The 17,817-nt window shown below is 45.8% G+C and overlaps 1 long non-coding RNA gene across 2 annotated transcripts in view; it reads left to right on the top strand.

Annotated features, from left to right (window-relative positions):
• LOC148138763 (uncharacterized) overlaps nt 1-17,817 on the top strand; it is a 63,342-nt gene that overhangs the window by 11,571 nt on the left and 33,954 nt on the right. The window contains exons 1-2 of one of the 2 annotated variants that reach the window (XR_015753759.1): nt 10,429-10,453; nt 15,677-15,759. This is a non-coding gene — a long non-coding RNA (uncharacterized LOC148138763). Of the gene's footprint in view, nt 1-10,428; nt 10,454-15,676; nt 15,760-17,817 lie in introns of those variants that run through there. The other variant, XR_015753758.1, reaches the window with a different exon arrangement.

Below are 17,817 nucleotides of genomic sequence, written 5' to 3'. Positions count from 1 at the left end.
ATTTATTCTGTCAAACCCCTTAAGAATCTGGTGGTCCGGTCTGATTGTAGCTGGTGGAAATGGCAGAGGATGATGTGTTGTATCTGGGTGGAAAGTAAGGACTTGGGGGGGGGGGGTGTTCTATCCTTGTTGCAGTTGGAGTTGGGGGTTTCAAAGGCAGAGGTGCAGGAAGTGGAGGAGATATAGTGGATGGTAGTGACACATGGGAGTGGAAATTGCAGTCCTTGAAATACGGGGCCAGGGAACAGGCTCGTGTGTTAAAGTGGCAGGCAGCTGGAAGCTCGGGGTCTGTTTTTGCAGCAGAACGTAGATCATCAGTCGCCATTTCCACCACCTCCACGGAGATGCTGCCAGACACAGGTTCCTGTCCCCTCCATTAACAGCTACGCACCCTCCCAGCCAGATCGTAATCTACTCCTTTGTCTTTCCAAATGTTCCGGTCTGTCTTTGGGTTCTGTCCCTGCCGATGATTTCCTCTTTAACCCCTATCTCCTGCAGTACAAAGATCTGCAGGTTAGTTGAATTGGGGGTAAGGTACAGTGAGGCGCATGTGCATGTCTCCTTCCGAGGATTTGTGGGGGGGGGTGGTGGTGGCGGTGTGCGATTGAAGAGAGGCATTTACACATCAAGCACATACCAAGAAAAAGTATGTCTTTATATTCTTCCTGTACTGACTGTGAGTTTTGTTTTGTGAATTCATTTCATAGGATATTAAAGCAGAATAATTGAGGCTGGGATCTCAAAAGCAGTTTTTACAGTCAATGGAGTCATCAGGATCTGAATATCACTGGCATTTAACTGTGAAAGGAGAAAGGTTTGTCTGTTCTGTTTGTGGGAAGATATCACCAATATTTTTGTTAAGCAGAAAGATGTACAAATTCGTGGTTGGATCACCCTTTGGGTGTGTGCTCTGTTCTGGGCCCTGCAGCTGAGGAAGGAGATATTGGCCTCTGAGGGAGCACAGATTTATCCAAATTACACCTCGTCTCTTTGTAAGTACTCTCAGATTTAGACCCAATCACCCACTTCATGATGTTAACCTGTAAACTTCAATTACCTGCAAACTTCCCATTAAAAATCCTTTTGGACTCAAACTCCAGTACCTTTTCAGGTGGAATGTTCCAGCTTCTGACAACTGTCTGTTCATCCAGAAACTGCTGAGGTCCATGTTGACTCTGGGGTTACAAAGGGCTGAATTGAAAGATGAGGTGCTGCCCCTGAGCTCCCATTGAGATGCATTGGAACAGTACAGGAGGCTGAGGGCAATGTAGGTATGAGCAGACAATGAAGATGACAGGGCTGCACTGTGAGGGCTGCTTGGCTCAATGAGAGTGTTCTGGAGTTGGGTGTCAACAGACTGATGTGAGACTGGGAGAAGGTGAAGCTGAAACTCAGTTTTAGTTCAGGCCCTTCAGATATTCACATGATCCCAAGGTGAACAGCCAGTTTTTAAGTGATACCTGCGGAGTATTTGTTAACAGTTTTTAAAGTATTTTTCCTGAGGGCAGTTGAGAGTTAACCGCATTGCTGTGGGTCTGGAGTCACATGTTGGCCAGATCAGGTGAGGATGACCGTTTCCTTCCCGACAGGACATTAGTGAACCAGGTGGGTTTCTAACAATTGACAATAGTTTCATGGTCATCATTCGCCTTTTCATTCTAGATTGTATTCAATTCCGATGCCACCATCAGCCATGTTGGGATTCTACCCCTAATCCTCGGAACATTGCACGTGTCACTCATCTGGCAGGAATACCATTCAGCCATTGCCTCCCTTTTAGCAATGTTTAAAAGAAAGTTCCATCATTCTAGGTGTACAATGTGAGATAAAATACTGCAAGGTCCATGTGTCAGCCTCTCCGAAATCAACAGAAATTTGTTTGGGGGCGAAATATTTCACTTTTTTGGGGGGGGGGTTTATTAAACAAAAATGAATCCAAATAAAAATCTTATGCCACGGACATGTAATTTCTGAAGCCGGAGGGGGATTACAGAGACAGGGAGGGATGTGGGGCCAGAGGGGGATTGTTGTCCAAACATCACTGTGGTGTACATGGACTGCAGCATTTCAGGGAGGCAGTTAGCCACCACTTTCTCCACGACAAGTAAAGGTGGCCAAGAAATACTGGTCTGGGCAGCAAAGGCAACCCCCAGTGAATAAAACCAAGCAGTGACCTCTCTGAGCTGACTTGCTGTGAAGTTAAAAACCTCTCTGGAAATGGAGTGGGCAGAGAAGAGAAACAGAGACGTTTCACAGCTGCCCTCAGAGAGACCTCGCCCTTGGAAGTACTCCGAGCCGGGGATCAGCTCAGTGAGTTTCAGTCTCTTCTAATATCAATCTTAGCCAGTTTTATTTTATTCAATCTACAATCGTGAGTAAGGTGAGGATTTCTTTTTAATGTCTTACGGTCCCTTGATTAAATGTTTAAGATATGAACCGTAAGCATTAAGTTATTCTCGGGCAGTGTTTTTCGAGCAGTAAGACTGTGCCTTTGTCTTGGTCTGTAGATTGTTAAGGCGGAGAGATGGCCTGTTGTAGAGTGGCGTGCTGTTCCTGTCGGATGTGGGAGATTAGGGAGAGTTTCAATGATCCTGATGATTATGACTGCAGCAAGTGTGATTGCAAATCCTATTGGAACGCATGGATTGGTGGAGGAGTGATTAAAGGCAGTGAGGAATTGACAGGAGCCAGGGGGTGTGATAGGTGGCAGTCTCAGGAATGCAGGATACTGCAGATACAGTCAGGTAGATGGGTTACCGCCAGGAAAGCTAGGGGGGGTAGGTCGGTACTGCAGGAGTCTCCTATGGCTATCCCCATCTCAGGCAAGTGTATTGTTTTGGAAAATGTAGGTGGTAATAGACTTTCAGGGGAATGTAGCACTGACAGCCAAGTTACTGGTACTGAGTCTGGCTTCTAACATAATGTGAGGTATATCCAGTTCCACATGATTGATGGTGATAGGGGACTCTCCAGTCAGGGGCACAGTCTGCCATTTCTGCAGCTGACAGTGAGATATCAGAATGGGGTGGTGCCTCCCTGGTGCCAGTGTCAAGGATGTCTCACAGAGGGAGCAGAATATCCTCAAAAGGGAAAATAACCAGTGGGAGAACATTGTACATTGGTGCCAATGGCATAGGAAGGGGAAAGCATGGGGCTCTGACGAGCAGGGAGATTTGCTAGTGCCACTCGGGAGGCATTAAACCAGTGAGGGAGTCGGGGTAATCCTAAAGAGATAGTGAGAAAAGAGTTGAGTCTGAGGTTGGTACTGTTCACCAGTCAGACTGTCAAGGCAGGCAAGAGCAAGTCACAGAATGAGGTGCGACGGACCAGTTGCACTGCATTTGTTTCAGTGCAAGAGACCTGACAGGTCAGGCAGGTGGGCTCAGGTTATGGTTTTGAACATGGCACTGGGATATTACAACAATTACAGAGGCATCACTCGGGGATGGATAGGACTAGCAGCTTAATGTTCCAGGGTAAAGATGCTATAGCAAGTATAGAAAGGGGGCAACAGAGCAGGAGAGAGGTGTTTTTGATTAGGACAACATTATGCTTGGGCTTCGGGAGGATATTCCTGGGAGTACATCCAGGCAAGTTATTTGGTTGGTACTGAGAAATAAGAAAGAGATGACCATCTTAATGGGATTGTATTATAGACTCTCTCCCAATAGTCTGCGGGGAATTGAGACACAATTTTGCCAGGAGACCTCAGTTATCTGTAAGAATAATATGGATGCAATGATAAGGGGTTTTAACTTTACCAACATGGCCTCGGAGTGCTGTAGTGTTAAGGGCTTGGATGGAAAGGTATTTGTTCAGTGTGTACAAGAACATTTCAGATTCAGTTTGTAGGATGTACCTACTAGAGAAGGAACAACCTGACCTGTTTCTTTATTCATTCACAGGATGAGGCTGTCACTGGCTCGGCCAGCATTTATTGCTGCGTTTAACCAGAGGGCAGTTAAGGTCAACCACGTTGCTATAGGTCTGGAGTCACATGCAGACCAGGCCAGGTAAGGATGGCATTTTCCTTCCCTAAAGGTCATTAGTGAACCACATTGGTTTTTCCAACAATTGACAGTGGAATGCTTGTTGTTACTAGATTATTTTTTCCAGATATTTATTGAATTCACTTTCCAAAATCTGCCGTGATGGGATTCAAACCCGGGTCCCCAGAACCTTATCTGGGTCTCTGGATTAACTGTCTAGCGATAATTTCACTCCGTCATCACTGCCTCTTAGGAAATGAGGCAGGGTGAGTCACTGAGGTATCAGTGGGGCTGCGCATCAGCACCAAAGACCCCACAGTATTGTGGCTCAGTGGTTAGCACTGCTTCCTCAGCACCAGGGACCTGGGTTTGATTCCAGCCTCGGGCAACTGTCTTTGTTGGAGTTGGCACATTCACCCCAGTGCTGAAAATGTGTTGCTGGAAAAGCGCAGCAGGTCAGGCAGCATCCAAGGAACAGGAGAATCGACGTTTCTGGCATAAGCCCTTCTTCCCATAGTGTCTAGATGTAGTATATGAGGTTTTGAGTTGTGCAGGCAAATCTCTGCCTGATGTGAAAAGATCCTTTTGGGAACTTGGACAGAGGTCAGAGGGAGGTGTGGCCGCATGTTTTACATCTCCCATGGCAGCAAGGGAGGGTCAAGGATGTGGAGCATGGGTTGGTGGGAGGGTGTGGACCGAACAAAGAAGGCGCAGCGGGAATGGTCTCTGCGGAACGCAGATAAAGGTGGGGAGGGAAATATATCTCTGGTGGTGGGGTCTGACTTTAGGTAGCAGAAATGACAGAGGTTAATGTGCTGTATCTGGAGATTAGTGGGTGGAAGGTGAAGACCGCAGTGTTATATTCTTTATTGTGGCTGGAGGGGTGGGGTAAAGGCGGAGGTGCGGGAAGTGGAGGGTATGTGTTGATCAAGTCAGAGGAAATTTACGGTCCGTGAAGTAGGCCTTTCTGGGATGTCCTGGAATAGAATTCAAAGAGATTAAACAAATATATCACAAACAAAAGATTAGCTGGACCAGAGAATAGGACCCCTTAAAGGTCAGCAAGGCTGTCTATGGAACCACAGTGGGAGCGAAAGATATGCAAATATTTCACGTCATTTTTACTGGAGAAGTATATGGAAGCTCGAGGGTTTGGAGAAATAAACAGTGATAACTTGAAAAATGTCCATGTTACAGAGGAGGTGGTAGTGGATGTCTTAAATCGCATCAAGGTGGATAAAGCCCTGGAAAATGATCAGGTGTATTCTGGAACTTTCTGGAAATCTAGTGAAGTGATTGTTGGGCCTCTCCTGAGGTAAAAGTGAGGTCTGCAGATGCTGGAGATCAGAGCTGAAAATGTTTTGCTGGAAAAGCGCAGCAGGTCAGGCAGCATCAGGGGAACTGGAGAATCGACGTTTCGGGCATAAGCCCTTCCTGAAGAAGGGCTTATGCCCGAAACGTCGATTCTCCTGTTCCCTGGATGCTGCCTGACCTGCTGCGCTTTTCCAGCAACACATTTTCAGCTCTCCTGAGGTATTTGTATCGTTGATAGCGACAGGTGAGGTGCCATTATTTTAAAAAGGTGGTAAGGAGAGGCCATGGAACAAGAGAACAGTGAGCCTGAAGTCAGTGGCAGGCAAGTTGTTGGAAGGGATTCTGAGGGACAGGATATCCATCTATTTGGAAAGGTAAGGAATGACAGGGAGAGTCAATGTGGCTTTGTACATGCACAATTGTGTCTCACTAACTTGACTGAATGTTTTGAAGTGACAAAGAAAATTGATTAAACCAGGCGGTGAATGTTGTTTATATGGACATTCAACAAGGTTCCACAAAGCAGACTGGTTAGCAGGGTTAGATAACATGGCATGCAGGGAGAGCAAGCCATTACAAAACTGCCTTGAAAGTAGGAGACAGAGGATGATGATGGAGGGTTGCTTTGCGGACTGGAGGCCTGTGAGGAGCAATGTGCTGCAAGGATGGATATTGGGCCCTTAAATAAATGACTTCGATGTGACTATATGAGGTATGGTCAGTAGGTTTACAGAAGACACCAAAATTGGAGGTGTCGTGGACAGTGAAGAAGGTTAGTTCAGAATACAACAGGATCTTGATCAGATAGGCCACTGGGGCGAGGAATGGCAGACGGAGTTCAATTTAGATAAATGTGAGCTATTGTATTTTGGAAAGGCAAATCAGGGCAGGACTTATACACTTAATGGTAAAGTCCTGGGGAACATTGCTGAACCAAGAGACCTTGGAGTGCAGGTTCATAGTTCCTTGAAAGTAGAGTCACAGGTAGACGGGGTAGTGAATGCAGCATTTGGTACCCCCCCCCCCCCCCCCCCCCCCCCCCGCAGTTATTGGTCAATGCATTGAATGCAGCTGTTGTGACGTCATATTGTGGCTGGACAGGGCACTGATTAAAGCCCTTCTGGAATTCTGTTTTCAATCTCCCCGTTCTTGGAATAATGTTGAGAAACTTGAAAGGGTTCAGAAAATATTTGCAAGGATTTTGCCAGGGTTGGATGGTTTGAGCTATTGGAAAAGGCTTAATAGACTGGGACTATTTTCCCTGGAGAGTTGGAGGCTGAGAGGTGATCTTATAAAATCATGAAGGGCATGGATAAGGTGAGCAGTCAGGGACTTTTTCCCAAGTTCGCTGGGTCCAGAACTAGAGGGTACAGGCTTAAGGTGAGAGGGAAAAGATTTAAAAGGGATCTAAGGGGCATCTTATTCATGTTGAGGGCATTGCAAGTATGGAATGAACTGCCAGAGGAAGGGGTGGAGGCTAGTACAATTGCAGCATTTAAAAGGCATTTGATTGGGTACATGAAGAGGAAGGTTTTAGAGGGATAAGGGTGAACCGCTGGCAAATGGGACTCCATTAACACACTCCGTTATTGGTCAATGCATTGAATACAGAAACTGGGACGTCATACTGTGGCTGGACAGGACGTTGATTAAGCCACTTCTGGAATTCCGTTTTCAGTTTGAATTTCCCCGTTCTGGGAAGGATGTTGTGAAACCTGAAAAGGTTTGGGCAAGATTTACAAAAACGTTGCCAGGATTGGAGGATTTGGCCTGCAGGGAGAGGCTGAATAGGCTGGAGCTATTTTATCTGGAGAGTCAAAGACTGAGAGGTGACTTCATGGAGATTTATAAAATCACGAGGGGTGTGGATAAGGTGAGCAGCTGGCATCTTTTTCCCTCAGGTTAGGTGCGCCCAAAACGAGAGCACATGGGTTGAAGTTGAGAGGGCAAAGATTTAAAAGGGATATAAGTGGCAACGTTTTCAAGCTGAGTGTGGTGTGTGTATGGGAGGAGCTACCAGATGAAGTAGTGGAGGCTGACAAAATCACAACATTTAAAAGGCTTTCAATTGGGTACATGAATAAGAAGGGTTTTGATGGATACAGGCCAATAGATGGTAAATGGGAATCCATTAGTTTAGGATTCCTTGTTGGCACGGACGAATTGGACCGAAGGTCTGTTTCTTTGATCTTAATAAATTAAGATGCATTCCCCTATTTTGAGGAGAGCTAGCTGAAGCACAGATAATTATCCTTGGAGCTGAGAAGGTGAAGCAGTGATTTCGATCTGGTGCAGATTTGGTTCCAAGGTCTTGAATTTGCAGAGAGAGAGAGGAATTGTTAACACTGTCACAATTTTTAGTAACTACTTGCAAGTAATTGGCAAATAATACAAGGTGAAAATGTGAACACTATTTTACTCAGTAAGTTCTGAGCATCTGGAACAGTCTGAACGACACAGATTCAGCAGGTATTCTGAAACAGACTTGGAATTTACTTTTGAAGGAAAGATTTGGGGGGCTGTGGGCACATGGGAGGGGACTTGGGACAGACTTGCAGCATCTCCAGAGGGAGAGAGTACAGCCCCAATGGGCTGAATAGCCCCCAGGCCCTGTGCTCTGTGATAATACCCCATTCACTGTGAATGATGAAGCTCATCCCAGGGCAGAGAGAGGGATTAGCCCTCCACTCTCATCACAATGGGGCCCGGCTGATTGACGGCAGCTCCAGACCAATGGGAGGAGAGTCTGTGCGGTCCTGCAGCCAATGAGATTGAATGAGGGGTGTGGCCAGCAAGACAACACCTGTCCATGAGCTGTGCAAGTGCAGTGTCACTGTTTGGGGTTGGGAGAGACAGCAGAGACTGGGACAGATGCTGTTGGACCTGAATTACAAACTCCCGGTAAATTAAAACCAAAAGAACTGCGGAAGATGTAAATCAGAAACAACAACCAGGAGGTTCTGGAAAAGCTGAGCAGGTCTGGCAGTATCAGTGAAGAGATATCAAAGTTAAAGTTTAAGATCCGGTGTCCCTTCCACAGAACAGATGTTACTGAGAATAAAAGTCAGTTTATGTGCAGAAAATAGTGTGGGCGAAGGATAAAAGGAGTAAAGGATAGGTGGGGATAGAGTGAGAAGAACAGTTGGATAAAGGATAACCATCTGGCTGGGGGAGGGTGACTAGATGTTAATGGAGACTATTAGTGGTTAACCATAGGAAATGTGCAATGGCAGGCTGTGAGAACAAGGCCTGGTGTGTGGGGTAGGGGGCTACGACATGACATTGTTAACCTATGGTTAGCCACTGTCTCCATTGTAAGCTGTTGCCCACCTATATCACTCCACGATTGAAGCTGCCAAGGACACAAACCTTTGGAATATCCTCCCGAACCCCCTCTGTCCGCCTTAAAGATGTATCTAAAAATCGTTCTCTTTAATCAACGTTTCCATCATTCATGAAGCATTTTTGGAGATTTGTCAGTGTGAAAGGCTCCATACAATGCAGGTAGTTGTTGTTATTGTCTGACATCAGGAGAAACAGGGATGAGCCCTCTCTCTTATACCTGATGAACAACAGCAAAAGCAGGAAGCACTGAGCATGCTCCAGCGCACAATGGGCCTCGGATTATTGATGTCATCGCAGGACCAATAAGAGTGGGGGAACGGGGGCTAGAGGTGCTAGTTGGGCCTTCAACCAATCGGAGTGAATGAGGGGCGGGACTATACTCAACCACGTGATAAACTTCACTGACAGCTCAGTGTTGTTGTGGCCAAGGCATTGGCAATGTGTGAAGGTGCAGGGCAGGGGAAAGGAAAGACATATTGACCAGGAAGAGTAGGAAATTTTCATGGTATGGAATGAGAGGTTTTACAGAACTTAGTGCACATTCTAAAACGCAAATTTGAAAATCCCAAATTCTGCACCATTTTCCCTCCCTATAATGCATTTTGCACTCCCTGAAATATCAACTGTGTGTTTCTCCCTCCACAGATACCAATGGTCAGTGCCAAAGCCCCATTGCCTGTGGAGAAGGTGATGTTTGACTTCATTGTACAGCTGCAGTTCGTGTGGTGAAGGTGCTCCCACAATGTGTTTGGGTAAGAGCTGTTTTAGATTATTCACTCAGCGACAGTGAAGAGTTCACAATGTATGTGCAAATCATCAACAGTTTGTTTTTTTTATCATGTTTATAATTCCACAGAAATACTATTGAGAACTTCTGACATAAGGCCACAGATGGGGATATTAGGTCAGGTGATCAAAAGAGTTGCCAAATAAGCAGGTTTTCAGGAATACCTTAAAGGAGGAAAGCAGGTCTGAGGGCGTTCGGGTGGGAATTCCAGACCGTGTTGCCTTGGCAACAGTAGAAACAGCCAGACAGGTGAAGCAATGAATAAACACATCGTTGGGAGTCTGAAAGAAAATGAGTTGTCGGGGTCTCACAGGTTGTGTGGTGCAGGGAGACAGGGATGTTCTCAGCCAGGATTTACATCAAAGGTGAGAATTTTAAATTGTTGCTTGTTAATAGGAGCCTTTTGATGGATCAACAAGTTTTGGTACAAGTGAGCACTAGGGCAGTAGGGTTTTAGATACTCTTGAGATTACATGTAAGTTGAATGTGGGAGGTTGGCCAGGAGTGTGTTTGGATAATGAAGTCTGGAGATAACACAGGGATGGACGAGTATTTCGGTCAATGAGCTGAGACTAGGGTGGAGTTGGGTGATGTCACTAATGTAGGAATAGTGCTTTTGGAGTTGGGCTGCTCCTCCTCTTCATCACTCCCCCTCCCCAATTCACAGATATTGTTCATTGTTCTATCTGTCTGTCTTTTCTGGTTATGTCCTTCTCTCCCATTCTGCTGCAAACTAATATTTGACCCCACCGTTGTTGGAAAAACCTGCTCCATCCCAACTCTCCCTTTCCTTTCTGAATTCCTTGTATTTGGTGTCCCTTAAGGATCTCTCCTCGGTCCCTCCTGTTTCTCATCTACATACTTCCAGGAGGTGACATTGTCCAAAAGCACCGTGTTAGGTTTCACATGTACACTGACAATGCCCAGCTCTCCCTCACCATCATCGCTCTCCATTACTCAGTTATCAAACTGCTCATCACACTCCCACTACGCGAAGGTGCTCTCACAGTGTGGTTGGGTAAGTGGCATTATAGGTTATTTTCAAATCATCACTGTTGCTGAATGAATAATGTCCAAATCAACAACAGTTCGTATTTTTATTATCATACTTATAATTTCACAAAAGTACATAGAACATAGAACATAGAAGAATACAGCGCAGTACAGGCCCTTGGGCCCTCGATGTTGCGCCGATCCAAGCCCACCTAAACTACACTAACCCACTATCCTCCATATACCTATCCAATGCCCTCTTAAATGCCCATAAAGAGGGAGAGTCCACCACTGTTACTGGCAGGGCATTCCATGAACTAACGACTCGCTGAGTGAAGAACCTACCCCTAACATCAGTCCTATATCTACCCCCCCTTAATTTAAAGCTATGCCCCCTTGTAATACCCGACTCAATACGCGGGAAAAGGTTCATACTGTCGACCCTATCTAACCCCCTAATCATCTTGTACAACTCAATCAAGTCACCCCTAAACCTTCTTTTCTCTAGTGAAAACAGCCCCAAGTGCCTCAGTCTTTCCTCATACGATTTTCCTTCCATACCAGGCAACATCCTGGTAAACCTCCTCTGCACCCGTTCCAATGCCTCCACATCCTTCCTATAGTATGGCGACCAAAACTGCACACAATATTCCAGATGCGGCCGTACCAGAGTTTTATACAACTGCATCATGACCTCAGGACTCCGGAACTCAATTCCTCTACCAATAAAAGCCAGTACGCCATATGCCTTCCTCACCGCACTATTTACCTGGGTGGCAACTTTCAGAGATCTGTGTACATGGACACCAAGATCCCTCTGCTCATCCACACAGCCAAGTATCCGACCATTAGCCCAGTACCCCATCTTTTTGTTATTCTTCCCAAAGTGAATCACCTCGCACTTAGCTACATTGAATTCCATCTGCCACCTTTCTGCCCAGCTCTGCAGCTTCTCTATATCCTGCTGTAACCTGCCACATGCTTCCTCACTGTCAACAACTCCTCCGACTTTCGTGTCATCCGCAAACTTGCTCACCCAACCTTCTAACCCCTCTTCCAGGTCATTTATAAAAATGACAAACAGCAATGGTCCCAAAACAGATCCTTGCGGAACACCGCTAGTGACGGCACTCCATGAAGAAACTTTGCCATCAACTACTACCCTCTGTCTTCTTCCATCCAGCCAATTCCTAATCCAAACCTCCAACTCACCCTCAATGCCATATCTCCGTATTTTCTGCAGTAGCCTACCATGGGGAACCTTATCAAACGCCTTACTAAAATCCATATATACCACATCTACCGCTCTGCCCTCATCAACCTCCTTCGTCACCTTTTCAAAGAATTCAATAAGGTTTGTGAGGCACGACTTTCCCTTCACAAAACCATGCTGACTATCCTTGATCACATTATTCCTATCTAGATGTGCATAAATCCTATCCCTTACAATTCTCTCTAAGACTTTGCCCACAACAGAAGTGAGACTCACCGGCCTATAGTTACTAGGGCTATCCCTACTCCCCTTTTTGAACAAGGGAACCACATTTGCTATCCTCCAGTCTTCTGGGACTACTCCTGTAGACAAAGAGGACATAAAAATCAAGGCCAATGGCTCTGCAATCTCCTCCCTTGCTTCCCAGAGAATCCTAGGATAAATGCCATCAGGCCCAGGGGACTTATCTATTTTCACCTTTTCCAGGATTTCCAACACCTCTTCTCTACATACCTCAAAGCCATCCATTCTACTTATTTGTGCCTCAGTATTCTCTTCGACAACAATGCCCTGTTCCTGAGTGAATACTGAAGAAAAGTATTCATTCAGTGTCTCCCCAATCTCCTCCGCCTCCACACGCAACTTCCCCCTACTATCCTTGACTGGACCTATTCCTACCCTAGTCATTCTTTTATTCCTAACATACCTATAGAAAGCCTTAGGGTTTTCCCTAATCCTATCTACTAAGGACCTTTCATGTCCCCTCCTTGCTGCTTTTAGCTCTCTCTTCAGGTCCTTCCTGGCTACCCTATAACTCTCAATCGCCCCAATTGAACCTTCACGTCTCATCTTGAGATAGGCCGCCCTCTTCCATTTAACAAGGGATTCCAATTCCTTATTAAACCACGGCTCCCTCGCACGACCCTTTCCTTCCTGCCTGACAGGTACATAATTATCAAGGACACTCAAGAGTTGCCCCTTGAACAAGTTCCACATATCATTTACACTCTTGCCTTGGAGTCTAATTTTCCAAGCCACACATCCTAAGTCATGCCTCACCGCATCATAATTTCCCTTACCCCAGCTATAATTCTTGCCCTGTAGTACACACTTATCCCTCTCCATCACGAGTGTAAAAATCACCGAATTATGGTCACTATCCCCAAAGTGCTCACCTACCTCTAATTCTAACACCTGGCCTGGTTCATTACCCAGTACCAAATCCAGTATGGCCTCACCTCTTGTTGGCCTGTCTACATATTGTGTCAGGAAACTCTCCTGCACACATTGAACAAACACTGACCCATCTAACGAACTTGAGCTATAGCTTTCCCAATCAATATCAGGAAAGTTAAAGTCCCCCATAACAACCACCCTATTACTGTCACTCATCTCCTGAATCACCTTCCCTATCCTTTGAGAACTTTAGACATAAGGCCAGAGATGGAGATATTAGGTCAGGGTGCCAAAAAGCAGGTTTTGAGGGATGTCTTAAAGATGGAAAGCAGACCTGTGAGGTTTTGGCTGTGAATTTCAGACCATGCTGCTTCAGCAACTGTAGAAATAGCCACACAGGTGAAGTAATGAATTAACAAATGGTTGGGAGTCTCAAAGAAAATGGGTTGTCAAGGTCTCAAAGTGTGTGTGGTGCAGGAAGATAGGGATTATCACAGCCAGGAATTAAATCAAGTGTGAGAATTTTAAATTGAGGGATATTGGCCAGGTGCTGGCATGTGAGACTAGATTGGGTTGGGGTACCTGGTCGGCATGGACGGGTTGAACCGAAGGGTCTGTTTACTTGCTGTACGTCTCTATAGCTGTATGCTGTTGATTTTAATTAGAAGCCTTTTGATGAATCAACAAGCAGCGATTAAGACTTTCTTGAGATTACAGGGAGGTTGAATGTGGGAAGCTGGCCCTGAGTGTGTTTGGAAAACGAAGTCTGGAGATAACACACGATGGATGAGAGTTTCAGTATATGAGCTGAGAGGAGCGTGGAATCAGCTAGAATTAGTGGTCTTGGAGTGGGACTGACCTGTCACTCTCACCTCACCTCTGGGATTCAGCTGGTTGCCAGATTGTGAATCAGGGCGGTACCACAATCGGGGAGCTGAGTGGCCCTGGTGGAGCCTAAAATGAGTGTCACTCAGCTGGCTGTTGCGGAGCAGCTGCTGCTTGGTAGCCCTGTTGATGACATCTTCCATCAGTTTACTGCTGATCGAGTGTGGACTGACAGAGGGAAATTGCCTGGGTTGGATTGCCCTGTGTTTTTGTGTTGAACATCCCTGGGAAATGTTCCACATTGTCGGTCGATGCCAGTGCTGGAGCGGTACGTGGCTTGGTGGGTGGCAAGTTCTGGAGCACAAGCCATCAGTATTATTGCCAGAATATTGGCGGGGCACTAATTTGCACTACTTAACCATTTCTTGATGTTATTCAAACTGAACCGAACTGGCTTAAAACTCACATCTGTGATGTTGGAAACCACTGGAGAAGGCTGAGATGGATCATCCCACTTTGCACTTCTGGCTGAAGATTGCTGCAAATGCTGTCATCTTATCTGATGCATGGATGTGTGAGGCCCCTCCATCAGTAAAGTGGGGATATCTGTGATGCTTCCTCCAGTGAGTTTAATTGTCCATCACCGTTCACAACTGGGTGTGGCAGAACTGCAGAGCTCCGATCTGTTCCATTGGATGTAGGATCACTTAGCTCTGTTGCTTGCTGCTGATGCTGTTTGATATGCAGGTAGTTCCGTTTGATAGCTTCACCAGGTTGGCACTTCAGTTTTAAGTCTGCCTGGTGCTGCTCATGGCAAACCCTCCTTTCCTGTCCATTGTGATGGGTGAGAGCGGGATTTACAAACCCATGAGATTACTGATTGTGCTGGAGTACAGTTCTACTGCTGTTGATGTCCCACAGTGCCTCAGAGATACCCAGTTTGAGATCCTACATCTCTTCAAAGTCTGTCCCATTTAGAACGGTGATGGTGTCACTCAACACAATGGAGGTTTTTCTCAATTTTAAGGCAAGACTTTGTCTCCAAAGGAAATGTGTGATGGTCGCTTGTATTGATACTGTCATGGACAGATGTATCTGCAGCTGGTCAATTCATAACACTGAGATCAAGTATGTTTTTCCCTCTTGTTGGTTCCCTCACCACCCGCTGCAGACTCAGTTGAGCAGCTATGTCCTTTAGGACCTGGCCAGCTCAGTCAGTAAATCTGTTGCAGAGCTAGTCTCGATTATGGACATTGAAATCCTGTACCCAGAGTACGTTTGACACCATTTTATTGCCTGAGTGCTTCCTCCAAATGTTGTTCAACATGAAGGAGAAGTGATCCATCAGCCAAGGGAGGACAGGATGTGGTAATCAGCAGGAGCCATGAGGTTTCCTGGTCTCCGGAGCCAATGCTGTGTTCTCCCAGGGCAAATCCTCCCTGTCTGTGCCATCACCTCTGCCTGGTCTGTCCTGCTGGTGGGACAGGACCTATCCAGAGATTTCAGGAGAAAGTGAAGACTGCAGATGCTGGAGATCAGAGTCAAGAGTCTGGTGCTGGAAAAGCACAGCAGGTCAGTCTGATGAAGAGCTTCGTCTCGAAACGTTGATTCTCCTGCTCCTCGGATGCTGCCTGACTGTTGTGCTTTTCCAGCACCACATTCTCGATATCTAGGGATGGTGATGGTGGTGTCTGGTCATTGTTTGTAAGGGATGATTCCGTAAGGATGACGATGTCAGGTTGTTCCTTGACGAGTCTGTCAGACAGCTCTCCACATTTTGGCACCAAAAGCCATATGTTAGTGAGGAGGACGTTGCACCATTGAGAGGGCTGATTCTGTGGTTGTAATTTCAGGTGCTTTGTTAGGTGCCAACTGGTCCATCCAGTTTCATTCCTTTATTGAGACTTTGCAGTGATTAGTACACTGAGTAGCTGGCTGGGCCGCTTTCAGGTTGGCAGGATTTTTTTCGCCATTGACAATGGTTTCATGGAGATCAGGAGATTCCTAATACGTTGTTATTTTTCTTGAATTCAGATTCCACCATCTGCCAAGACGGGATTCGAACCAGGACTTCAGTCGTTTGTTTTAATATTCTGGATAAAAGCTAAATACATCAGGTTTGTTCACTCATTTTAAATATCACTAACCCTGGTTTTGTTTCTGTGTAAAACACTGTCCATCATCCTGACTCCTCCATAGAACATAGAACAATACAGCCGAATGTTGTGCCGAACATTTGTCCTAGCTTAAGCACCCATCCATGTCCCTATCCAATTGCCGCTTAAAGGTCACCAATGATTCTGACTCTACCACTCCCACAGGCAGCGCATTCCATGCTCCCACCATCCTCCCTTCCAACAATGAGTGAGGAGCACATGGAGTTTTTCTGTCACTAAGACTGAGATAATCCGATCTGCTGCTTCTCTCCCTCCCACGAGCCCACTGAGCCAAACTGCCTCACATGATGTTCCTGGTTTTTGTCCTAAACCTACAAATTTCTCCAATCTCTTGTAAAGCCTTATCAGAGGTCATCTTGATCCTTTACCCTAATCTCGCTAAACTCACTTCCCAACTCTCTCTCCTCCGCTGCCGCCTCATCACTCCCCCTCGCCAATTCATAGATATTGTTCCTTGTTCTGTTTTTTGGTCTTTTTTGGTTATGTCCTTCTCTCCCATTCTGTGAAAAACTAATATTTGACCTCACCGTTGTTGGAAAAGCCTGCTTCATCTCCACTCCCTTTCCTTTCTGAATTCCTTGCATTTGGTGTCCCTCAACGATCTATCCTTGGTCTCTCCTGCATCTCACGTACATAGTGCCAGGAGGTGATATCATCCAAAAACACTGTATTAGGTTTGACATGTACACTGACGATGCCCAGCTCTCCCTCCCCATCATCCCTCTCCATTACTCCACTGTTACTCAGTTATCAAACTGCTTACCACATTCCCACTACTCGATTAGCTGCAGTTTCCTCCAATGAAACATTGTCACGGTTAAACCCATTGTCTTACCTTTACCTTTCTGCTGAGCCCCTTCTTCCCACTGGGAACTCTCTGAGGCAGAACGACACTCTTCACAATATTGCTGTTATATCTGACCCCAAGATGACCTTCTGATCAGACATCCACACAATCACAACACCAGGAATTCCAATCTCTTAAACGTTGCTTTTCTCCACCTCACCCCAGCTCCATTGCTACTGAAACCCCTTAGCCGCGTCTGTGTCGCCTTAACCTTGAATCCAAAACAGAACCCTTGATTCCGTGACTCGGAATCTGGTTTCAGACTCCCCTCTCAGTATTTACCCTCAGACACATCCTCTCTGTATTTATCCTGTCAAACCCCTGAAGAATCCCATCTGTCTCAATGAGATCACCTCTTCCTCCAAAATCCAGTGAGTAGAGTCCCAACCTTTTCAGCCTTTATTTAAAAGATAATCCCTCCAAACCAGGGATCATCTCATTGAATCTTCCCTGAAATGCCTCCAATAAAGTGACACATTTCCTTATCTAAAGGGACCAAAACTGCTCTCATTACTGCAGATATGGTGGTCTCACCAGCACTTCCACACGTTACTCTCAGGTATATACTCCAAACTCTAATACTAAAAACCTTTGAAACAGAACATTCCATTCCCCTTCCTGATCCCCTGTTGTAACTGTGTGGTAGCTTTCTGTGTTTCCTGAACAATTACCCTTGGTCCCTTTGTTGTGCATCTTTCTACAGTTTCCACCATTTAAATAGTACTTTGTTCATTTAGTATCTGCTCCAAAATGAGAAACTTCCCATTTTCCCAAGTTACACCCTGTCTGGCAACTTGTTGCCCCCTTCTCCTGTGCATCTCTCTCTTTTCATAATCCTCTTAGACCTTTACAGTTATGCCTTTTCTAGGAGATATCCCCCCCTTCCCATTCTTCCAAACATTTACTGGGAGCACTGGGCAGTGGGAAGCAGACAGAGTTGCTATTTTTTTAGGGATATGCTTTGGAGTGATTGAGAGGATCTTCCTACCCATTGGTCAGGATGGAGACAACTTGCCCATCGTTAGGCATTAGCCTTTCACACCCAAGTCTTATTGATGAGGCAGAGCGGCAGCACAGAATGAAAGAAAAGAAAGTAATTCTTGTTCCCCATATCTCACTGACGCTTGGATCATTTTCTCCAATGTGTCAAA

This window comes from Chiloscyllium plagiosum, unplaced genomic scaffold, assembly GCF_037043375.1.
Source record: "Chiloscyllium plagiosum isolate Xiang-an unplaced genomic scaffold, Cpla_swu_hap1 HiC_scaffold_39, whole genome shotgun sequence".
NCBI classification, from domain to species: domain Eukaryota; kingdom Metazoa; phylum Chordata; class Chondrichthyes; order Orectolobiformes; family Hemiscylliidae; genus Chiloscyllium; species Chiloscyllium plagiosum.
Note: the sequence above shows the minus strand (reverse complement) of the source record. Positions and strands in the feature narration are given on the sequence as shown.